The sequence below is a fragment of the Antechinus flavipes genome, chromosome 3, assembly GCF_016432865.1.
Source record: "Antechinus flavipes isolate AdamAnt ecotype Samford, QLD, Australia chromosome 3, AdamAnt_v2, whole genome shotgun sequence".
NCBI lineage: Eukaryota > Metazoa > Chordata > Mammalia > Dasyuromorphia > Dasyuridae > Antechinus > Antechinus flavipes.
Genome location: NC_067400.1, coordinates 168,880,364 through 168,904,430, shown reverse-complemented (window position 1 = coordinate 168,904,430; position 24,067 = coordinate 168,880,364). Strand labels below are relative to the sequence as shown.

General features: G+C 35.2%; 1 protein-coding gene across 7 annotated transcripts in view; it reads right to left on the bottom strand.

The window, feature by feature from the left end:
* Positions 1-24,067, bottom strand: part of ARHGEF7 (Rho guanine nucleotide exchange factor 7) — a 333,485-nt gene that overhangs the window by 62,200 nt on the left and 247,218 nt on the right. The gene's annotated exons all lie outside the window — the stretch shown is intronic.

Below are 24,067 nucleotides of genomic sequence, written 5' to 3'. Positions count from 1 at the left end.
GAATAAATTAAATAAATTATGGATGATTTTTAAATTTCAAAAGTTAAGAAGGTAAAATACAATGCCCACAGTTACTATATCATAATTCTATGTTCAATGCCAATTCTTCATGCATACACACACACACACACACACACGCACACACCATCTAGGACTATTCCTATAGGAACTTCTTTATCAACAAAACCAACTTATGAGATTCCCTCAAATATTAAATAACTAAATTTATCTCATTCTTAATTCTATAAGGCAAGAGAAAGGAGTGCAGTGTTTCAATGTAATTCTCTGGTCAACTTATGTGTTCAGTTCAATTCACCAAGCATTATATCAAACCCCAACTATGTGCAAGGATTCGATCTGGGAAATACAACTCTAAAAATGAAAAGTATCCCTGCCCCTCAAGGAGTTCATATTTTATTGGGAGAAAATGCCATGTATTTAACTTATAAATAAAAAGAAAATATTTTAAAAGTAAAAACAGAATAATTTAACAATGGGGAAAAATACTAACCAGTGAAAGGATCAAAAAAGGTCTTTTGAATAGAAGTAAAGATTCCAAAAAGTGAAAGTAAGAGAGAGAGAACATTCTTATGATTAAGAGCAAAATATACCAAAGCATCAGGATGGAAAGTCACAGAGTAGAGATAGCACAAGTGCTGGATGTATAGAAAAGAACACGGAAGACATAAATCTGTGAAAACTTTCTGGCAAGATAGGTCAGAATAGACTGTAAAGGGTAAACAATGAAACAAAAAGTAAACACTAAATAAAGTTTATACTTTATACAGTAGGTAAGAATGAATTTGTGACACTTTTCAAACAAGGGAATGACATGGTCACACCTATATTCTAGAAATATCAATCTGGCAGTTAGCTATCTGAAGAATGGAATGTAAATGGGAGAAAATGGAGGGAGAAACACCAATTAATTATAGGGAAAGTTATGTGGCCCAGGAGGACCCGAGTTCAAATCTAGTCTCAGACACTTAATACTTCCTGGCTGTGTGAGCTTGGGCAAGTCATTTAACCCCAATTGCCTAAGCAAAAAAAAAAAAAAAAAAGTTAATTGTAATAGTCCAAATGAGGGGTGATAAAAGCTAAATTAAAGTAGTTGCCATGTAAATGAAGAAAAAGTACTACAAAAGATGGTCTACCAGTAACCATACTTTGTTTTTCACAAAGATTATCACTATAGCTCAAACCTATATTCAGAAAAGAGCTGAAAAAATATTTACAGATTTTATCTAAAATCTTGTTTTTAAGTTAACACTTTGATACTCAGAATAATTATTAAAATATGCATAAGCTATGATTTATCACCAACCTCCATGAATCTCTTGTACTCTAGTGAGATGAGTGAAGTAAGGACTATACAATTCTATGACCTTTGTTTAAAAAAAAAAAAAAAAGTGCTACACTACCAAGGTATTTATTGACTTTTTTTTTTTTTTTTTATGACAGGCACCCTTTTTATATTCCAAAGGTCATTCACTTTCTATTATAATGTTTTCTCACCTGTCATTGGTCATAAAGCCGCATTGGTTCTAAATATATGCTCACACTTCCCCTTTCCCTAAGAATTCTGGTCTCCTTATTCAGAATCTGGATCAATTAAATGCCATGGTTATAAAGTGATCATTGATAATTGGTAGAACAAGCTCATAATCCCAGTTCTTAGTTATGTAACTACTAACCTTAAATAAATTATCCCTTCTCAAACAATAAACTGGGAAAACATTTTTACAATCAAAGGTTCTGATAAAGGCCTCATTTCCAAAATATATAGAGAACGGACCCTAATCTATAAGAAATCAAACCATTCTCCAATTGGTCAAAGGATATGAACAGACAATTCTCAGACGAAGAAATTGAAACTATTTATAGACATATGAAAATATGCTCCAAATCATTATTAATCAGAGAAATGCAAATTAAGACAACTCTGAGATACCACTACACACCTGTCGGATTGGCTAGAATGACAGGGAAAGATAATGGGGAATGTTGGAGGGGATGTGGGAAAACAGGGACACTGATACATTGTTGGTGGAATTGTGAACACATCCAGCCATTCTGGAGAGCAGTTTGGAACTATGCTCAAAAAGTTATCAAGCTGTGCATACCCTTTGATCCAGCAGTGTTTCTACTGGGCTTATACCCCAAAGAGATACTAAAGAAAGGAAAGGGACCTGTATGTGCCAAATTGTTTGTGGCAGCCCCGTTTGTAGTGGCTAGAAGCTGGAAAATGAATAGATGCCCATCAATTGGAGAATGGTTGAGTAAATTGTGGTATATGAACGTTATGGAATATTATTGTTCTGTAAGGAACGACCAGCAGGATGAATACAGAGAGGACTGAGCAGAACCAGGAGATCATTATATACCTCAACAATGATACTGTTTGAGGATGTATTCTGATGGAAGTGGACCTCTTTGATAAAGAGAGCCTTAATTGATCAAAGATGGACAGAAGCAGCTACACCCAGAGAAAGAACACTGGAAATGAATATAACTGCTTGCATTTATGTTTTTCCTCCTGGGTTATTTATACCTTCTGAATTCAATTCTCCCTGTGCAACAAGAAAACTGTTTGGTTCTGCACACATATATTGTATCTAGGATATACTGCAACCCATTCAACATGTAAAGGACTCTTGCCATTTGGGGGAAGGGGTGGAGGGAGGGAGGAGAAAAATTGGAACAGAAATGAATGCAAGGGATAATGCTGTAAAAAATTACCCTGGCATGCGTTCTATCAATAAAAAATTATTTAAAAAATAAAAAAATAAATTATCCCTTCTCAGGAGTGAAAGTAAAAACACAAGAAAAGGGAGGCAGCACTGTCTAGCAAGAAAAGTACTTTCCTCGGAGTTCTAAAACCAGCCGGATCCCTGCAATAAACAAGGGGTAAGTCACTCACCTCTCTGGACCTCAATGGCCCCATGTATAAAGCAAAACGGCAGAACTAAAATAACCTGTAGTATCCCTTACCACTCTAAGAATAGATCATTTTATGAGCCAAGATTGGACCATGGCCTGGAACAAAAAGTCTAAGTTGGAACTGAATCACAATTAAAATCAGGCAACAGATGAAAGGAAGAAAATAGCTTCTGAATGTTTTAAACAACTACTCACACCTTAAATTGTTTAAGGTACAGATGACATGGGCTTCACTAATTTAACTAATAAGAAGCCATGAAATCTCCACATATTAAATAAAAATAATAGAACAAATTAAGTGAGAATAATTTTCCATCTTTCCCAAACACAGTACGTATATTATTCTATTTCAGCATTTTATTTTTACCAAACACAGAGAGTTTATTAACTGTCCTTGAATCATCATTATTAGACTACAGTATTTCCAAGGATCCTTTGATTTTAAAAAACAGTGTGATTTTTATCTCCCTCCCTGCCAAATTCCATATGACTCTTGCCTTCCCCAAATCAAGCAATGATGAATGTCATTTCTGCAGTTTTGTAAATGTTCTTCAATGTTGCTATGGCCATAAAATTCCTATGCTATAGCCAATATGGCAAAAGCTCTTTCCAAAAATAAAAAAAAGGAGATTCTCTGATGATACAAAACCCTCACTGAGCTTAACTTGATAGAACTCCCCAATTCTTAAAGTGAATTGACATTGCTTTCAAGATTCCAGAATCACCTGCAAGCCATAATAAGAATTAGAGAATGAATTCAGAAGAGACTTAAGAATTTGTCATATTTTGTTATTAAACTGCTTATACCACCAAAAAAAGTAATAAAGATGGAAAACTTCAATCACTGCATCTCTTAAAATCTTGGAATGTGACAGTCAAAAACTGAATTAGAAGCTTTAGTGCACAAGGCATCATTCATCCTTCAGGTGAATCAAAGTCATTCTATGACAAACTACATTATGTTTCAACAAACTTTTAAAATATAAGTGTCATGTGGCATGCTGTTCTTCTCAGGAAAGAAATAACTATCATACAAGAACTAGTAATCCATCATTCCAAGGAACGTAAATGCAAATTTAAGCAGGAACTGCATTTTACCAAAAGGAAAATAATATGGAACAATGCCTATAGGTTTGGAACACTAACCTACTATCTGTAAAATAAAGATGAATGAGATAACTTTTAAGGTTCTTCTACATCTAATACCCTAAAAAAAAAAAATACCCACATATAGCCAACTCCTTAAATTAAATACATCAGAAAATTGGTGATTAAGAGGCCTCATGTTTCAAACAATAGTTCTCATCCTCAAAAGGTTTGCATCCTAGAATAGGGGATGAAAAAAAGGATTGATATAATATAGACTAGAATCCAAAATTAGAGAAGGATAAACAGCTGGGAGCGGAAGGCATCATTTATGGGGCAGGGGGACAGTGAGGGAAAGGGATAGGGAATCTTTTTTTTTTTTTTTTTCTGACAAGAATGATTTGGATACAAACTTCACTGGCCATACAAAATTATCAATTTATAGAACTCAAGTGGTGGGAGGTTGTTCTATCATTGTTGTAGTTGTTTGTCCTTCATTCTCAAAAAGGATTATGACATTAGGGAAGTGACACCATAACATGCAAGTGAATTGGATTGAAGTGAGGGAGAGCTGTGCAAAGACACCTGCTTCACTTTCCCCTCCAGAGCGATCCAGAAGCAAAGGCCATCAACAAGTCTCAGTTTTACTCCAATTTGATGATTAGGGCCAGGTAAAAATTGTTAGCTTTCAGCTCATCACCTCTTGAGGTTAATTATGCAAATAATTTCACTGGCCTTTAATGGCCTATAGACAGAGGTTCGGCATCCCTGATACAGAGTAAAAGGGAAGTCAATCTAGTTTAGTAGAATGAATAATGGTCTTACAATTCCAAAAGAATTGTGATAGAAAGTGCCGCCCCTGTCCAAAGAACTTCTGAGACTGACAGTGGATCAAAGCAAAGTACTTTCACCTTTGTCACTATTGTAGCTGCTATTTGTTTGTTTTTTTCCTTTCATATTTTTTTCTTTCCATTTTTGATCTGATTTTTCTAGCACAGCATGAGGAATATGGAAATATACTTAAAAGAACTGCATATATTTCACCTATATTCGACTGCATGCTGTCTTGGGAGGAGGGGGGCGGGTAGAGAAGGAGAAAAGTTTGGAACGCAAGGTTTTGCAAAGGTGAATGTTGAAAACTATTTTTGCATGTATTTGGAAAAATAAAATATTATAAATAATTTAACATAAAAGAGAATAATGGCTTTAGAATCAGAAGGGATTTATATTCCACCTACAAGTTAGGTGGCTATGGAATAGTTTCAGTTTCCCTATCTATAAAACAGGGAACAAATCTCCCAGAGTTAGTCACTTTTTAAAAATTGCCAAATATATATTATGTACAAAATACTGAGCTATGTATATCAAGGCAAGAACAAATCAGTCTCTAACCTTGATAAGCTTAAAAAATAGTTATTAAAGTGTTACAAGTAAATCTGTAAGGAAAAAACCTTGTAAACCTCAGAATCTCCTAGAAATGGAAATTACTGAATGGGACTGATTGGGTAAAGTTTTCTCAGTTTATGAGACTAAGCCTAAGTCACATGATCCTTACTCCCAGGGAAGTTCAGACTCTAAGTCAGTGAAGTTACAGGAAGTGACATAACCCATAGAAAGCAGACAATATTGATGACCATTGGTCAAGGATGGTTACTTCCTTTTAGTCTATCCATTGCTATATCCTGACAAGTTAGAAGCTTGTCAGGTTCCCCAAGCAAATGGTGGGAGCTGGGATGGCTCCCAGGTGTGTGTATGGGCCTCTCTCTGCAAGGACTAAATAAATGCTTTCTCTTTGTACCTGAAGATGTCTTTGATTAGTTAATTTGGGAAAGGAAGTCTTGTATCTATCCCACACATTAACATTTTATAGAAGGTAAAATGAGGCCCACAGAGAGGGCATTCTGAAATTTAAAATCCAATTGTTTCCCCCCAATACAGTGTTTTTCCTATTGTACCAAACTGCTATCTATTTTTCTGCCTCCCTGCAGTATACCTGCCAATAATTTAAATATGTGTGTATGTACACACATATATATGTAATTATTTATATAAATGCTAATGTGACTGTAAATGAATGCTCTCCATTTACCAGAGAAAGGCAAAAAAATTTGTTGGAGTCCTTCTATGACCAAAGGTCACATGAAAAAATTAAGAATTCTGGATTCTTCCAGAAAACCTGATTTCAAATCCTATGGGAAACAATCATCTCACATTAAACAAATTCAATGAACAATATATCATGTTTAATTTTTTTTTAAAGCTACTGTTCAAGAGTATATTATTTGGGTATTATACCTATGAAATATTTAGTACTCCAGTTGTTCATCTTAACTGGTTTTTACTTCAACCAAGAATTCCACTTTAGTTTTCTTTCACCTGTTCTTTTTCCTTGTCCTGATAACTACAGCAAATGGTTTCCTTACTTAATAGACCACCAATTGTATTTACAATCCTTGAAGCCTCTTATTCCTCAATGAATTATTTTTTACATTTCAAAACCCAAATCTTAAATTTACCAATAGAGAACAACTACCAAATTATTTTCATCTCTTCCTTCCCAACATTTCAACAACAAAAATAGATATTTTTATGGAACACTACTTCTTTTTGTATTTAATACAGAACGCGTCTTTTGTTTTTGTAGAAGCAAAGTAAAATAATTTTATGTGAAAATCAACTGTTTGAAAAGAGGAAAATTAAAGTGTTAGTCTTAAAAATGAAAATAGTGAATTTTCTACTAAAGAAGAAGAAATCAGAGCAATAATTGGGGTTTATTTTGCCCAATTTTATGCGAATAAATTTGATAACCTAAGTGAAATGGAGGAATACCTACAAAAATATAGGTTGCCCAGATTACTAGAGGAGGAAGTAAATTGCTTAAATAATCCCATTTTAGAAAAGGAATAGAACAAGTTATTCATCAACTCCCTAAGAAAAAATCCCCAGGACCAGATGGATTTATATGTGAATTCTACTAAACATTTAAAGAACAATTAACTCCAATACTATATAAAATATTTGGAAAAAATAGGGAATGAAGGACTCCTACTAAATTCCTTTTATGACACAGACATGGTACTGATATCTAAACCAGATAAAGAAAATTATAGACAAATCTCCCTAATGAATATTGACGCAAAAATCCTAAATAAAATATTAGCAAAGAGATTACAGAAAATCATCCCCAGAATAATACACTATGACCAAGTAGGATTTATACCAGATATGCAGGGCTGGTTCAATATTAGGAAAACTATTAGCATAATTGACTATCTCAATAACCACATTAACAAAAACCATTTATTTATCTCAATAGATGCAGAAAAAGCATTTGATAAAAACCAACACCCATTCCTATTAAAAATACAAGAGAGTATAGGAATAAATGGACTTTTACTTAAAATAGTCAGTAGCATGTATTTAAGACCATCAGTAAGCATCATATGCAATGGTGATAAACTGGAACCATTCCCAATAAAATCAGGAGTGAAACAAGGTTATCCAGTATTGTTAGAATCCTAGTGTTAACTCAATGGAATTGATACAATGCTTATTGGTTCCCACCTTAGAGGGAATCCTTACAAAATGATAAGTCAGTTGCCTAATTTAGCATGGTACTCAGCAAATTCTCTAACTCACTAATGTATTTAAGTACTCATTGGAGTTCACAAGTATGGGAGATTCACAAACTTAACTTTGTAACTTTGTAAATTCACACCTCCCTTAATCCCTCCCTTGGAGGAGGAGTCAACCTTTTACACCCAGTGTAAATAGAGTTTCAGAAGAAGCCCACTCTTGGAGGTGGAGTCAAATTCATTCCATTTTCCACTTTTGTGCTGGCTAAAGGACAAACCTTTGGATTTGGAGACACTCAGAGGGAGCTCTTGGAACCAAGCAGAAAGATAGGCCACCAAGAATACTAACCGGGCTATTTTGGAGGAAGCAATAAAAGATCTGAACTTTTATCACCTAGCTGCATTTGGAGTGATTATTACTTGGAACAGAAACTAAGGCTGCCTCCAGAAAACCTCCCCAAGAAACCTGCTCCTAGAGAACCATTATTATTTTAAAGAAGAGAACACCACACAGTATCATCATTACTATTCAATTTTGTATTAGAAATGCTAGCTTTGGCAATAAGAGATGAAAAAGAGATTAAAAGAATTAAAATAGGTAATGAAGAAAACAAATTATCACTCTTTGCATGATGGTATACTTAGAGAACTCCAAAGAATCAACTAAAAAACTATTAGAAGTAATCCACAACTTTAGCAAAGCTGCAGGATACAAAATAAATCCACATAAATCATCAGCATTCTCATACATTACTAACAAAATCCAACATCAAGAGATAGAGAGAAATTCCATTTAAAATAACTATTGATAGTATAAACATTTACATTCAAAAGTTCTGATAAAGGGCTCATTTCCAATTGACTCTAATAATAATAAGAAATCAAGCCATTCTCCAATTGATAAATGAGCTAAGGAAATGAACAATTTCCAGATGAAGAAATAGAAACTATTTCTAATCATATGAAAAGGTGCTCCAAATCACTACTGATCAGAGAAATGCAAATTAAGACAACCCTGAGATACCACTACACACCTGTCAGACCATCTAAGATGACAGGAAATGATAATGATGAATGTTGGAGGGGATGAGGGAAAACTGGTACACTGATGCATTGTTGATAGAATTGTGAACAGATCCAACCATTCTGGAGAGCAATTTAGAATTATGCCCAAAAAGTTATCCAACTGTGCATACCCTTTGACCCAGCAGTGCTACTACTGGGCTTATATCCTAAAGAGATACTAAAGGAGGGAAAGGGACCTCTATGTGCAAAAATGTTTGTGGCAGCCCTCTTTGTAACGGCTAGAAACTGTAAACTGAGCGGATGCCCATCAATTATAGAGCATGGCTGAATAAATTATGGTATATGAATCATTATGGAATATTATTGTTCTGTAAGAAATGACCAGCAGGACGATTTCAGAAAAGCCTGGAGAGACCTACATGAAAATATAGTATTAGTATTCACTAATACTAAGTATAGTATTAGTATTCACTAATACTAAGTGAAATGAGCAGGATCAGATCATACAGGGCAACAACAAGATTATACGATAATCAATTCTGATGGACGTGGCACTCTTCAACCAGTGAGATGACTCAAAGCAGTTCCAATTGTTCAGTGATGAAGAGAGCCATCTATACCCAGGGAGAGGACTATGCGGATGGAATATGGACCAAAACATAGCATTTTCACTCTTTCTGTTATTGTTTGCTTGCATTTTTTGTTTTCCTTATCAGTTTTTTTTTCTTTCTTTCTAGACCCGATTTTTCTTGTGCAGCAAGATAACTGTATAAATATGTATGTTTATATTGGATTTAACATATACTTTAACATATTTAACATATATGGGACTACCTGCCATCTAGGGGAAGGGGTAGAGAGAAGGAGGGGAAAATTTGGAACAGAAGGTTTATTGACAAAGGTCAATGTTGAAAATTTTCCCATCCGTATGTTTTGTAAACAAAAATTTATAACTTAAAAAAAAAATCAATTGTTGGGGGGAAGGAGGGAAGGGAAGTAGCTAGATATCTGGAAATTCAAGTACACCGACTTAAAAATGGAAAAAATATTGTTATTTTCTTATAAATAATTTTCCCCCAGCCTTATCACCATATCATTCAACTTTATATATAAAAATTTGCTCCCTGGTTATCATTCACTTTTTATTTGCTTTAAAATCCATTGTCATTGCTTTTCTTTCCCCAAATGATTTGGGGAAATGGGTGCTTCTAATGGCTGGGATTTTTGGCTAGCCACATGATCATGGGCAAATCACTTCACCATTATATTTTATAGCTTCTAGGGAAATATAGTGGTAGTTTTGGGGTCTACATTTGGTGTCCCGGTACAAAGAGTCTCTCCTCCCCAGGCTTGATTCCCTCCTTGTCAAGTTAAGCCCTTCATATTTTTTCTCCCATGAGAATATTTAGCAGGACATCCCAAGGCATTGGGAAAAGGCTTAACTGAGGCGTCATGAGCTCAGCAAGTTTTCCTTGAGTGGGGACACCCAGACTAGGAAATTCTTGCAATTTTCGGCAAAGTTAACCTTGCCACCTTTTCACTTTCTCTGGGATGCCAGAGAAGATGGAAGTGCAATTGTATAGCTTTTGGCAAAATTTTATGGCTTTTGACAAAGATGGGACAGTTCTTTTTCCCATCATTTTGTTTGTGTGTGCATCTCTGTGCAGAATGTCTATATCATGTTTGTTCTGTGAGCTAAATTTTGTTACCTGGAAAGATTTAAAATACAAACAGCAACAAAAAAACTCCTATGCTATAGTCAAAGTGTGGGAAAATTTCTTAAAAAACCTAACATTTTCCTGTGAACTTCAGCTCTGGCCAAACTGGGAGCTACCTTTTTTAAATTAGCTAATTAAAATTAAAATAGCACCTTTACAGATTCTCAAAAGTTTTGACAACAAAATATCTTAGCAAATTCAGAAAAAATTTAAAAACAACACTTAAGAAGTTTGGCAATTTTCATTTTAAGACTGCAAGAAAAATTGCTGAAACATTGAGGATAATTCCAGGAATTTACCCCATTCTAAAAGAAAAGGAAAAAACAAACTAGGTAACTAGCAACTTTTTGCTAACACTTCCTTGACTCCTATCTTGTCCATATTCCCCTTCTGCTCCTTTGGGAAAGCACTCCAGAAGATATTAAGGGGCCCTCTCCACCCTACTCCCTGGAATAGTCCTGAGTGTATCTCAATTTTAGGGATCACTATCAAGATCAATATAGCCCAAGACCTTCTATTTACTAACTCTTCCTATCTCAGAATTACAGAGAAATTCAAATTCTGCTTCATCTGTAGAAACAGGGGAAGCAAAATTATGGAGATCCCTACACAATCTTTCTCAAACACCTCCCCATCCCAGTTTTGGGGGGGAGTGGGCCAGGCTCCCTCATCAGCATTCCCTAAGTCCTGGTATCTGAAACCACCACCAAAGGAATATCCTGGCACCAATCACCCCAACTTTCAGTACGTTCTGTCCAGGAACTGCCTGGGAAGAATTTGGGTACCCCTGGCAGCACCAAAAAAGCCAGTCAGCCTCTGCATTTGATATGACTACCATTCTCTATCTCAATTATGGATATATATTAGCTACGAAATTTATGGCAAATTATTTTATCTCTGCCCAGTTTTCTGATTTCTCAAGAGAAAAAAATAGTTGTTGTGAAGACCACATGATTGCAAAACTGCTTAGCATAAAATATGCTATATGAATGTTAACTGCTTTACAGGATATAATTGCTTCATATTTGATAAATGATATCTATGTGTGTGTAATTTGGAAATTTGTTTGAGATATGATAGTAAAAGCAATTTTAAAGGAAAGCCTACTAAAGGGATCTATTTGTACTAACAGTGTTAAAAGAAGGGTCTGCAACTTAAGGAAAACAGAAAAGCAGTTTGCTACTACTTTAAAAACTAATCACCGCCCTCTATTCACTCCACATACTAACTACCTCCCAATGAGGTAAATTTACCCACCATATATACCCTATCAAACCAACATTCACCTGAGAACACATGCTAATAGCACTACCCTCCTAATTATTTCCATCAACCCCAAACTCTAGTTATCTAGGGTCAGACTTCTGAGGGCCCTGTCAGTAAAAACTGGCACCTTAGCTCTTTTCCTGGCCCACAAAAGAAATAATTAGAAAATAACCAAATTGCAATTTTCAGTTTGTCTAGAACATTTAATAAAAATCTAGGGAATCTTGTTAACTAAAATTAAGTCAATTTTAAAATTTGTTCTATCTCAATTTTAAGAATTATTTTATCCCTAAAACAAAAGGGAAACTTATTTATAGTTTTTAAACAAGGAATGCATTTACTAAGAATCTATACACCTATATAATGATTGATCCTTTGCACAGGTTAAGTTTAAACATATAAAATATGTTAAACAAAATCTCCTATATATGTAAGTCCTGGTAAACATTTAAAATAATGTATCTAGCCCTAAGCTGCAGTTGGTAGAATTTACTATTAGAGATAAAATCTCTTGGAAATGTAACTGATATTCTTTTGAGTTCTGAATTTGATTATCCTATCATTAAGTCAGTAATCCATCATAATGTATGAGAAATGCCATAAATTACTCAAAGAATGCCTTCCTGAAATATCTAAATGGAACTCTTATCTGGGCAAGAGTTAGGAAGATAACCTTGGCCTCTGCTTAAGGGGAGATGCTTCTGACTCAGTTTCCCAGTTCTATTTGTTTCCCACCTGAATATTCCTGAATCTGACTATGAAGTAGTTATTACTATATTATCAAGCTGTCAAACAAATCTAACTAAGGATGCGTTGTTCTGTCATGCATGTGCTCTTAGGCTGAGGCCTGAAGGACCTATTTTAATGCTATTATAATTATGTCCCTGCTTTTTCTATAATCAAAACAAATGGTCAGTAGAAGCCGTGAGCCCAATTCAAGTATCCCAGGGGACATAATGGTTTTATACTCTCAATCTTAAAGATGCCTGCTTTTGTGTACCATTGCATAAAGACTCACAATTTCTTTTTGTCCTTGAAGGGCAAATCCAGGAGAATGCAACCCCCCACCAATGCACATGGCCAGTATGGGTTAGATGATATCTTGATCTGTAGCTTCACCGCAGAGGCTTTTCTGACTGCAGCCATACAAACCCTTAACTTCCAGCCTCCTTTGAAGCCCATGAAGGGCTATGAAGTTCTTTGTTTAAAAGCCCACACAGTCTTATTAGTTTGTTAAGATCCCAAAAGCTAAACTAATCTCTCACTCTGGCTTTAGGCCTACCTAATGAAAGGTTGGGCCAAACTCTAGGACCTTGACTCAGGCTCTTGAACTTTATCCCATTGTTTACTTCTCAAAGAAATTTGGTGTCTTTGAGGTGACCCTCCTGCCATAGAGCAGTGGCTGCTCTGACCCTTCTAATTGAGGAAGCCTCTAAACTCACCCTAGGTCAGCCATTGGAAGTTTAACCCCAAACATTTTGGAAGCCAAGGGTCATCTGTGACTTGGTAATAGGAAGCTTTACATCACGCTTTCCTGCTAGACACCCCTGACCTGACTCTCCAAGTGTATCACACTCTCAACCCTGCCACTCAGCTTCCTGACAAAAATCAGTTGGGTGACATTACAACCCAGATGGTGAATGGTTTACAGATGAGTCCAGTTTTCTTGAAAATGAGGAAAGGAAGGCAGGTTATTCTGGGGTGGTGACCCTCAATAGTACCCTGGAGGCTAAGCCACAGGTTAAACTCATTGCCCTTACTGAGGCCTCTGGAACTAAGGAAAGGAATGAGAGTGAACATTTACACTGATCCCAAATATGCTTTTCATATTTTGAATGCTCTTGGGGTTATATGAAAAGAAAGGGGACTTTTGACAGCAAAAAGTTCTCCTATCAAACATGTAAGGGAAACTGGTTTGCAGATTCAGCTGCCCATGCTGCTGCCTATTTGCTCCTGTCCATGGCACCTTTACTTCCCTAGCTAGGAAAAAAGGGGGACCCATCCTTTCTTCTTCACCCTCAGGCCAGCTTCTAATCCCAGAGGCAAGTCAGTGAGAACTTCTTTCTGGCTGCCCATCTCTTTGCAGAGCCACAATGGCCCTTCACTAACTCACAAGGTAGCTGAGACACTTAAGATTAGCTTTGTTTTTTGTTATTTTCCACTTTTTTCCAGGTATACCTTTAACAACACTCCAAGGATGAGAGCTTTCCTTCAGCTCAGGGTCCCTGCCAGTGGGGAGATAACTTCTTGGTCTTAAGTAAGGCTAGTGGGGAAGTTCAGGATTGTTGGGTGGGCCCTCAGCATCCTTAAGGCAGCCCACATATGCAACCTGATGCATTATTTGCAAAGACCCCATTCCCAAATGTCACCATCCCCACCCTGGATGCCACTCCATCTGTACTAGCTACCATTCCCAGGGGAATAACTTTAAGCTGACTATGCCCTGTCTTCTCGCCAGAAAGGATCTCTTACACACATAATAATTGTGGGACACCCATTCCAAAATTATTCTGGCAAATTCACTCATAATGCTTCTAAACCACCTTTCTTGAAGCTTCTTCCTCAACCACCTGAGAACTAACATTCCACATCCGGAAGCCAGTCAGTGGAAACCTCTCCATGGCCTACACCAAGCTACTCACTTGAAAAACCACGCTCTCTGATCCTTGTGAAACCTATTTTCACTGAATTCAAGCTAGGAGAAACAAACGGATCTGTCAAATATGCCCAGTTTGTGAAAGGGCTGCTAAGCCCCCCATCCTAAAACCTATTTGGAGAAGGGGTACATACTTAGGGAAGAACTGGCAGATGGATTTTACACATATGCCCCTTCTCAGGGGCTTCAAATAGCTTTTGGTTTTTGTTGTCACGTTTACTAATTGGGTAAAAGTCTTCCTTGAAGGCTCAGGTTTTTGTTAAAGGAAATCAAACCCATTTAAGACTAATTATTATTTCCACTCTATATGTCATCCTCTCTAAAGTGCATGCAATGTTTAACATCTTTTTAATCATGTTGCTAGCACCCTACGTCATCTGAGTGTTCCTTTCACTGTGTATAAAGCCACTGCTTCAGACACTGCCCTCACCCCTTCAAGAAGACAAAAGTGGGGATTTGGGGGAAAACATTCTTTACTATTTATCCTAAAAAAAGTTGTTTGGATCCATTCCTATTAAAAACTCTTGAGAGTATAGGAATAAATGGACTATTCCTTAAAATAATCAGTAGCATCTATTTAAAACCAACAGTATGCATCATATGTAATGGGGACAAACTACAACCATTCCCAATAAGATCAGGAGTGAAACAAGGTTACCCACTATCACCATTACTATTTAATATTGTATTAGAAATGCTAGCTTTGGCAATAAGAGCTGAGAAAGAGATTAAAGGAATGAGAATAGGCAATGCGGAAACCAAATTATCACTCTTTGCTGATGATATGATGGTATACCTAGAGAACCCCAGAGACTCTACTAAAAAGTTATTAGAAACAATCCACACCTTCAGCAAAGTTGCAGAGTATAAAATAAACCCACATAAGTCATCAGCATTCTTATATATCACTAACAAAACCCAACAGTTAGAGTTACAAAAAGAAATTCCATTTAAAGTAACTACTGATTGTATAAAATATTTAGGAATCTATCTGCCAAGGGAAAATCAGAAACTTTATGAGCAAAACTACAAAACACTTTCCACACAAATTAAGTCTGATATAACCAACTGGAAAAATATTAAATGCTCTTGGACTGGGCGAGCAAATATAATAAAGATGACAATACTACCTAAATTAATCTATTTATTTAGCGCTATACCAATCAGACTCCCAAAAAACTACTTTGATGAACTAGAAAAAATACCAACAAAGTTCATATGGAAAAACAAAAGGTCAAGAATTTGAAGGGAATTAATGAAAAAAAAAAATCAAATGAAGGTGGCCTAGCTGTACCAGATCTAAAATTATATTATAAAGCAGCAGTTACTAAAACCATCTGGTATTGGCTAAGAAATAGACTAGTTGATCAATGGAATAGGTTAGGTTCAAAGGACAAAACAGCCAATAACTTTAATAATATAGTGTTTGACAAACCCAAAGACCCCAGTTTCTGGGATAAGAATGCACTATTTGACAAAAATTGCTGGGAAACTTGGAAATTAGTATGGCAGAAACTAGGCATTGACCCACACTTAACACCACACACCAAGATAAGGTCAAAATGGGTTCATGATCTAGGCATAAAGAATGAGATTATAAATAAATTGGAAGAGCATAGGATAGTTTACCTCTCAGACCTGTGGAAGAGGGAGGAATTTATGACCAAAGAAGAACTACAGATCACTATTGACCACAAAATAGAAAATTTTGATTATATCAAATTGAAAAGTTTTTGTACAAACAAAACAAATGCAGACAAGATTAGAAGGGGAACAATAAACTGGGAAAACATCTTTATAATCAAAGGTTCTGATAAAGGCCTCATTTCCAAAATATATAGAGAATTGACTCTAATTTATAAGAAATCAAACCATTCTCCAATTGGCAAATGGTCAAAGGATATGAACAGACAATTCTCAGATGAAGAAATTGAAACTATTTATAGACATATGAAAATATGCTCCAAATCATTGTTAATCAGAGAAATGCAAATTAAGACAACTCAGATATCACTACACACTTGTCAGATTGGCTAGGGTGACAGGAAAAAATAATGTGGAATGTTGGAGGGGATGCGGGAAAACTGGGACACTAATGCATTGTTGGTGGAATTGTGAACACATCCAGCCATTCTGGAGAGCAATCTGGAACTATGCTCAAAAAGTTATCAAACTGTGCATACCCTTTGATCCAGCAGTGTCTCTACTGGGCTTATACCCCAAAGAGATACTAAAGAAGGGAAAGGGACGGGAAAGGGACCTGTATGTGCAAAAATGTTTGTGGCAGCCCTCTTTGTAACGGCTAGAAACTGTAAACTGAGCGGATGCCCATCAACTGGAGAATGGTTGGGTAAATTGTGGTATATGAACGCTATGGAATATTATTGTTCTGTAAGGAATGACCAGCAGGATGAATACAGAGAGGACTGGCGAGACTTACATGAACTGATGCTAAGTGAAACGAACAGAACCAGGAGATCATTATATACCTCAACAATGATACTGCTTGAGGATGTAATGGAAGTGGATCTCTTCGATAAAGAGAGCTAATTCAGTTTCAATTGATCAAGGATGGACAGAAGCAGCTACACCCAAAGAAAGAACATTGGGAGATGAATATAAACTGCTTGCATTTTTGTTTTTCTTCCCAGATTATTTATACCTTCTGAATTCAATTTTCCCTGTGCAACAAGAAAACTGTTCGGTTCTGCACACATATATTGTATCCAGGATATACTACAACCTATTCAACTGGGGGAGGGGGTGGAGGGAGGGAGGGGAAAAATCGGAACAGAAGTGAGTGCAAGGGATAATGCTGTAAAAAATTACCCTGGCATGAGTTCTATCAATAAAAAGTTATTAAAAAAAAAAAAGTTGTTTGGATGAGAGGCATTCATGATAGCCTCATCTCTCTACTCCCCCCCCCCCCCCGCCTTCCTCTGGGTGGGGTTCCCAGCTATTGTCCCGACTAACTCCACTTTTAATTGTCTTTTTTGATTCTATTTGACTCCTGCATTTTTAACCTACTTTTGAGATTTGTTTCCTCCAGGCTCCAAACTATGAACTTCCAACTATTTGTTCATCCTGAATACCACTGGCTGATTCTAACACTCAGCACCCACTGAATACTGCTACTGCCATTTTGTCTCCTCTTCTCAACCTGGACCTCCATTGAACAGGGGACAACTCTTCCTCTGCTCCTTATCAACATGAAGCAGTTCCAGAAGATGAAACCTGTATCTCTTTATTCCAAATGAATTTGGAGTACAAACTACTTGAGAGGGGAAAATGATATGGTATAGCTTCTAGAAAAATATTTTGGTAGTTTTGGGGTCTCCTGACCTTGGGGGGCTTCTGTTCTGGCAATCATCTAATTCCAAAATCCTCGGGCTTTGCTCCCCCACCCCCAACCTAGGAATACTATTATTAGGACAATCTGCCTGATTCTGGAGACCACTCCTCAATTCATTGCTGACTGATAATCTTATCAGACAGAACCAAATTCTGGAGAGCACTCCTCATTTCTACCTATGCCATAGAATGATCATATCAATGACAGAAAGCTGGATAAATGTATCTCCTTGCTTCTCTGCTAATTTCTTTTGGCAATTCAGCCCGCTTTGTAATGGCATTCCAATTACAATAAACTTTACCCCTTGACTAGGAAATGGATTCAAGCTTGAAAATTCTTTTGAGACAACTCACAATACTAGTCTATGACCCCAAATTTCTGGGGTCCCCTTTCCCAACCTCAACAATTATAGAGTTTAGTTTCATCATCTATAAGATTAACATCTTAGAAAAAGATGATCTTTAAGCAGATTGTCATTCAATTTTATAACTCTAATTTCATCATCACCATTGAAATAGTCACTGATCTCCCTGATTATACACACAAAATAGGGGAAGGGAGAAGAAAGGTAATGGCCTCTGTTTAATGTTTAAACATCTTCTATTATAGCTTTCACTATACACATGGCACAGTAAGAAGAATACTGACAGATAATAAGAATTCAAATGCTGACAATGCCCTTAAAAAAAAAAAAAAATCATTTCATGTCTCTGAATCTTCATCCTCTTATTTGTAAAATGGTGGGGGAATGATCAGTGATGAATGTTCACCAAAGTTTCCTCCAACCAAAACCCTAAAATGTTTCCTTAAATAGATTTTGTTGGGATTTTAAACATAGATGACCATCCGATTTTACAGTATGTAATTCTTATCTCAAGACAACAGTAATTAAAGTACCTGCCTAAATCAAGGAAGAAAAAATGCCATCACTATATTGTTCCTATTTTCCTTCGATGCTGCAACCTCTATCAGCCTTGTATCTCAAAGTTTGTGACTGGATTGCAAAATACTTTATAGCAAGAATGGAGTATATAAGCAAAGATGTCATTAATTTCATCTCCAAAACCTTATTTTTATCATAACCTTATTCATAATGTCTGATATGACAAAAGTCTGGTTTTCTCTATGCAAACTTTTTTTTTTAAACCAAAGCAATCAACACATCCACTTAATAACATTTTCCTCAGAAAACTATATTTAACAGCTACTAAACATTAAATATTGGGTGGTTCTCTTCCATTATCAATACAGATCAATATACAGAGAGGAATATTCATGAGATGGAAACAGCACTCATCTATGCTTTTGAAAACACTGTTTAAGTTTTAAAAAAGAACCATATGTTAGCACATCAGGAATATATTAATAATGTTTGCTTAAATACAGCAAATAGAATGTTTTCTGCTTAATTTAATAGTAGAAGATTTATTTAGAAAGCTTTCAAATCCACAGTATATATCAGCAATTTCAAATCTATGTTCTAAATGAGCTGTTCTCAGTTAATTCTACATCAACTAAAGACAGCATTTAACTAAAACAAACCCAGATTTTCAGCAGTTAATGTCTAGATGAGGAGAAATAAGATCTTTGTACAATATTAGAAGCCATGGGTGTTGAGTTTAAAATTCAGTGGGAATTTTTAAAACCTTTGCAGTTCATTGTGTTAGTATTATTTATTTACTTCTATGCTGAATTCACACACACATACACACTCTCTCTCTCTCTCTCTCTCTCTCTCTCTCTCTCTCTCTCTCTCTTTCTCTCAGCATGCTGTTCATAGCTATTTTGAAAAGACAATGGCTCTTTTCAGTTCACTTAATTTCTACTGGCACTAGAAAGTACTGTACAGTGTATCTTCCTCTATATTTACTGAAATGACACTGTGAGGCACAGAAAAGAAACAAAGAGAACACACAAAAAAAGATCATTTTTTAGCTGAATAAAAAAGTAGCAGAATGCTTGGGGAGAGAGGGTTTGGAGAAAATAATTTAAATCATTTTATGATATAAATTATTAAACTTACAATTCAAGATAGTTTGATTGTGAACATACATCACAGCTGATTTAATCAAAAGAAATGAACTTGGGGAAAATATAGTTTAGTTAAGATATTCATAGGATTGGAGAATCCAAAGTAGAGTTAGGATAGTTTGCTATGGAAAAATCTTTAAAATATCTATTCCAAAATGACCTTGAGAATTCAAGTAAGTCTTTCTTTAGATTTCCTCTAAGCCTAATTACTTCCAATGCTACCAAAAGCAAAATCCAACATTTTAGAATTACATTGATAATTCCCACTAGAGAGCCATAATACCTTTCGCAGTGGTCTCACCATCTTAAAAAATTTAGGTATACAGGGTTTTTAATGTTCAAAACATGAGACCAGTAGCCTAAAAACTGGTAATCAACTACATTTTAAAAAATGGCCAACTACTACCAAAGTCAAATAAATATAAGACTTACACTCCTGAAGCTGGGGTTGGTTTGTAGTAAACAGACTGTGAACTCTCACTGCTTACAGGTCTGAGAAGAGCACATAGGCAACGCATCTTGACAAATCTAGGGGGAGTTTTTGGCTCCTTTAGTGATTTTTCTGTCTTTTTAGAGCTCTGAATTCCTTAGGGTTGAGCTTCAATGGCTTCTGACTTTAGGACTGTTTCTCAAAGAATGACATCAGCGAGCACATTGCAAGTCTCTGGGATATACCAAGTGGAGGAGGGACAAAGAGTTTCCTGACTCAGAAAATTATCTGTATTCCATGCTCCAGTTATTTTGAGAAAATGCTATGTTTAAGTTTCACAGATTTATCTAAATAGCTATTAAGGTAATGGTACAGGGGATAAACACAGCATTTGCTGGAAAAACATTCCCTTTAAAGCCCTAAAAGTTTCCCAAAATGTTAGTGGCTCCAAAAGATTTCAATTTCAGAACAAATGTCTCCCTTCTCTGAAAACTAACTGTCCCCACCAAAACTCTTTCTCCTCCCTCCAAAACATGTATTGAAAACTTTTTAAAGTCAAGTTTTAAAAGAACCATATGTTAGAACATCAAGAATATATTAATAATGTTTGCTTAAATACAGCATGTAGAATGTTTTGTGCCTAATTTAATAGTGGAAAAGAAAGTTTTCAAATCTACAGTATACACCAGTAGTTTCAAGTCTATGCTCTCAGTAAGCTGTCTTTGGTTAATTCCACATCAGCTAAACTAAAAATAACCTAGATTTTCAGCAGTTAATATTTAGATAAGAAGGAATTCTATATGTATAATACAGATACACATTCCATTTATACACATAAGCACTAACAGTTAACATTTTTTATGTCTTACATATATTTCAACTGAACCTCATAACAATTCTGTGAGATAGATGCTATTATTATTCCCATTTTACATATGAAGAAATATGATTAACTAAGATGCCAAATATTTGACACAGAATTAGTGAAAACCTAAAGCAGTATTTGAACTCAGGTCTTTCTCTAACTTCAAATTTTGTGCTCTATCCATTCTGCTAAGTTGGTTCTCTACTTGCTCTACAACTATACTCAAATCATATAAGCTCTCCGAGTCTTAGTTTCTCATTACGGTGTTATTGTGAAGAAATGTGATGTCAAACAGCTACAAAGGAGTCATAGTTATTATTGCTCCTGTTGTTATTTTTAGGCAACAGGTATTCTGGATATAATACTAATTGGTTTTTATTTGTTTACTGTATTGTTTGGTTATTATTTTTTAATAATTACTTCTGTGTAATTACTACTATGATGTTCTTAACTCATATTTCTTATTAGGCTACAAAATTTGCAGAGTTCTGTTCTATTATTTGCTGTGCAGCCTTATATATCTATTACAAGCTCACTGATCCTATTTTCCCATCTGTAAAAGTAGGGATGATAATAATAATGTCCTGCGTATTTCACATAGTTGTTATGAGGTTACAAAGAGATGACATACGTGAAAGTACTTTGTAACCATGAATTACTACATAACCTTGTAATTGGACATATTATAAAACAGTTCTGTAGGTATCAATTACATATAGAAAGATATGAGAAAATGATTGATTGGATTGTTCCATTCACTCTAATAGTAAACAGTGCTTGGCACATAGTAGACATTTAATAAATATTTGGTGAGTGACATGATTGGTTGATATAAAACTGGTTTATATGATTAGTGAAAAATCAGCATTCTAGATATGAAAAGGACCTCAAAAATCATCTAGCCTTATCCACTAATTTCATATATAAAGAAACTGAGATCTAGGGAAATTAACTAGGTTGCCCAATAAGGACTCAGCAGTAGGATATGAATACAAGTTCTTTCACTACACAGTTGGGGACAGGAGAGTAGAATAGGGAGAGACACAGAGAAAAAAAAAACTACAGAATACTTGTTGAAAACTATTCAAATACTGGATTCTATTAAAATTGAACCAAATACCAAATTTAAAAAAAACAAACTGATTTCCAATTTTATTACACAAATTTCAAGAATACAAAAACTACCTTTTGGATCATTTTTCAGTTTACTCTCTTCTAGTATACAGGTAGATCAAAATTAAAAAAAAAAAAAAAAAAAAGCTACTTCCTAAAAAGGTGACTGCTACTTGATCTTACAGACAATGGCACTTCATAATTCAAAAGAATAATTAAGCTTTAAACTAGTTTATTAAAAAACTAGGCATGGAAAAGAACACAGCTTCTTAGGGGGAAAAAATGACATAGAATGTGAATAGATCTTTCAAACAAAACTAAAAAAAAAAAATTAAAAAAATTTTAGATGGTTTTTAAGTCAACTGTAAACTGATTATCAATGTTTTTCCCCACTCTCTGCTTAATGAATTCATTTTTATCACCATTGAGTTTATTTTACCTAATCCAAATTAGTGTATCAAAGTTTTTTGATTTTCACTAACTCAACACATATATTCATTCACAGTATCAAAAGTGTGCTAAATCTGAATTCACAGGAGTTGAATTTGAATAAAGTTCTGCTACTTACTAGATATGTGAAAGTGAGGAAGGTGAATTGAAGTGACCTCTTTCTGAGGTCCTTTCCAAGCTCTAGATCTTACTAAAAGAGGCAAGCAAAATATAATACAGATAAATCAATTTTCATCTCCTAACAAATGAAGAACTTGAAATGGACATGTGTTTTTCATTACTTAGATTTCTACACTAATGAAACAGTTTCCATAATGCTAATAACAATAGCTAATATTTTTTGGTTTAATACTCACTTTACATATATTGTTTGATCCTTACAACAATTCTGTGAGATAGGTGCTATTATTATCCTCATTTACATATTATGTTCAAAGTATACTATCTCATTTGATCCTCTCAACAACCTTTTGAAGCACTTTATTCTGTTAAAGATGAGATCACTGAGCTTCAGAATTAGTGACTTAACCAGTATCATAAACATTAAGTAGCAGAGTAAGGATCTCTTGGTTCCTGGTTGAGAATCCTAAGAAGCCAATTCAAACTTTCAGGGACATCAAGTTACTTTAAAAAAAAAAAAAAAAGTAAAACATAATATTTCATTTATATCAAGCCTCCTGTATTCCTGTGACCCTATAATATAAATTGCAGAATGCTGCAAAAAATATTAAGGCAAATCAATTTAACCAAAAGTTATAAGATAGCATCTTGCCCTAAAAGGCTTGAGTTCAGTCTCAGATTTCAATAAGGAATTTTGCTTAGAAAGATCAACAATGTGACTTTTACCTTAGCCTTCTAAAGCATTGATTCTTAATAACTTCTTGAATAAGATGATCCCTGCTGAAGTCATAACTGCACTGAAAATAATACTACTATTAAAAAGACTAAGAAATCTTTTAGAAGAATAAGAATGCCGTATTCATAAAAAGACTCTCTCTTCTGAATATTTCTGCTTATCACAGTGTAACTTAGTGAAAAGTAAAATGTTGACTGATTATAATGAAAAAAATACCAGAGGAGCTGAAATAGGAAAAGTTACCAATTTCCTTTTAAAGTTCTGAGGAAGGGGCAGCTAGTGTAGTAGATAAATCACCAGTCCTGAAGTCAGGAGGACCTGAGTTCAAATTTGATTTAAGAACTTAACACTTCCTAGCTGTGTGATCCTGGGCAAATCACTTAACCCCAATTGCCTCAGTAAAAAAAAAAAAAAAAAAAAAAAAAGGTTCTGAGGAAACAGGCAGCACATATAGATTCTCCTATTTTCTGATGTGACTAGTCTTAAAAATGTACTTGGAGAGACAGGTAGGTGGCACAGTAGATAGAGCACTGGCCATTGAGTCAGGAGGAGCTGAATTCAAATCTACCCTCAGATACATGGCATTTATTAGCTGTATGACCCTGAGCAAGTGACTGAAAGAAAGAAACAATTAGAAGAATATTGCAAGTTTTCCTAAATTTGTTGAAAAGTTCAATACTTCTGAAAGGAAAGAGAGAAAAAA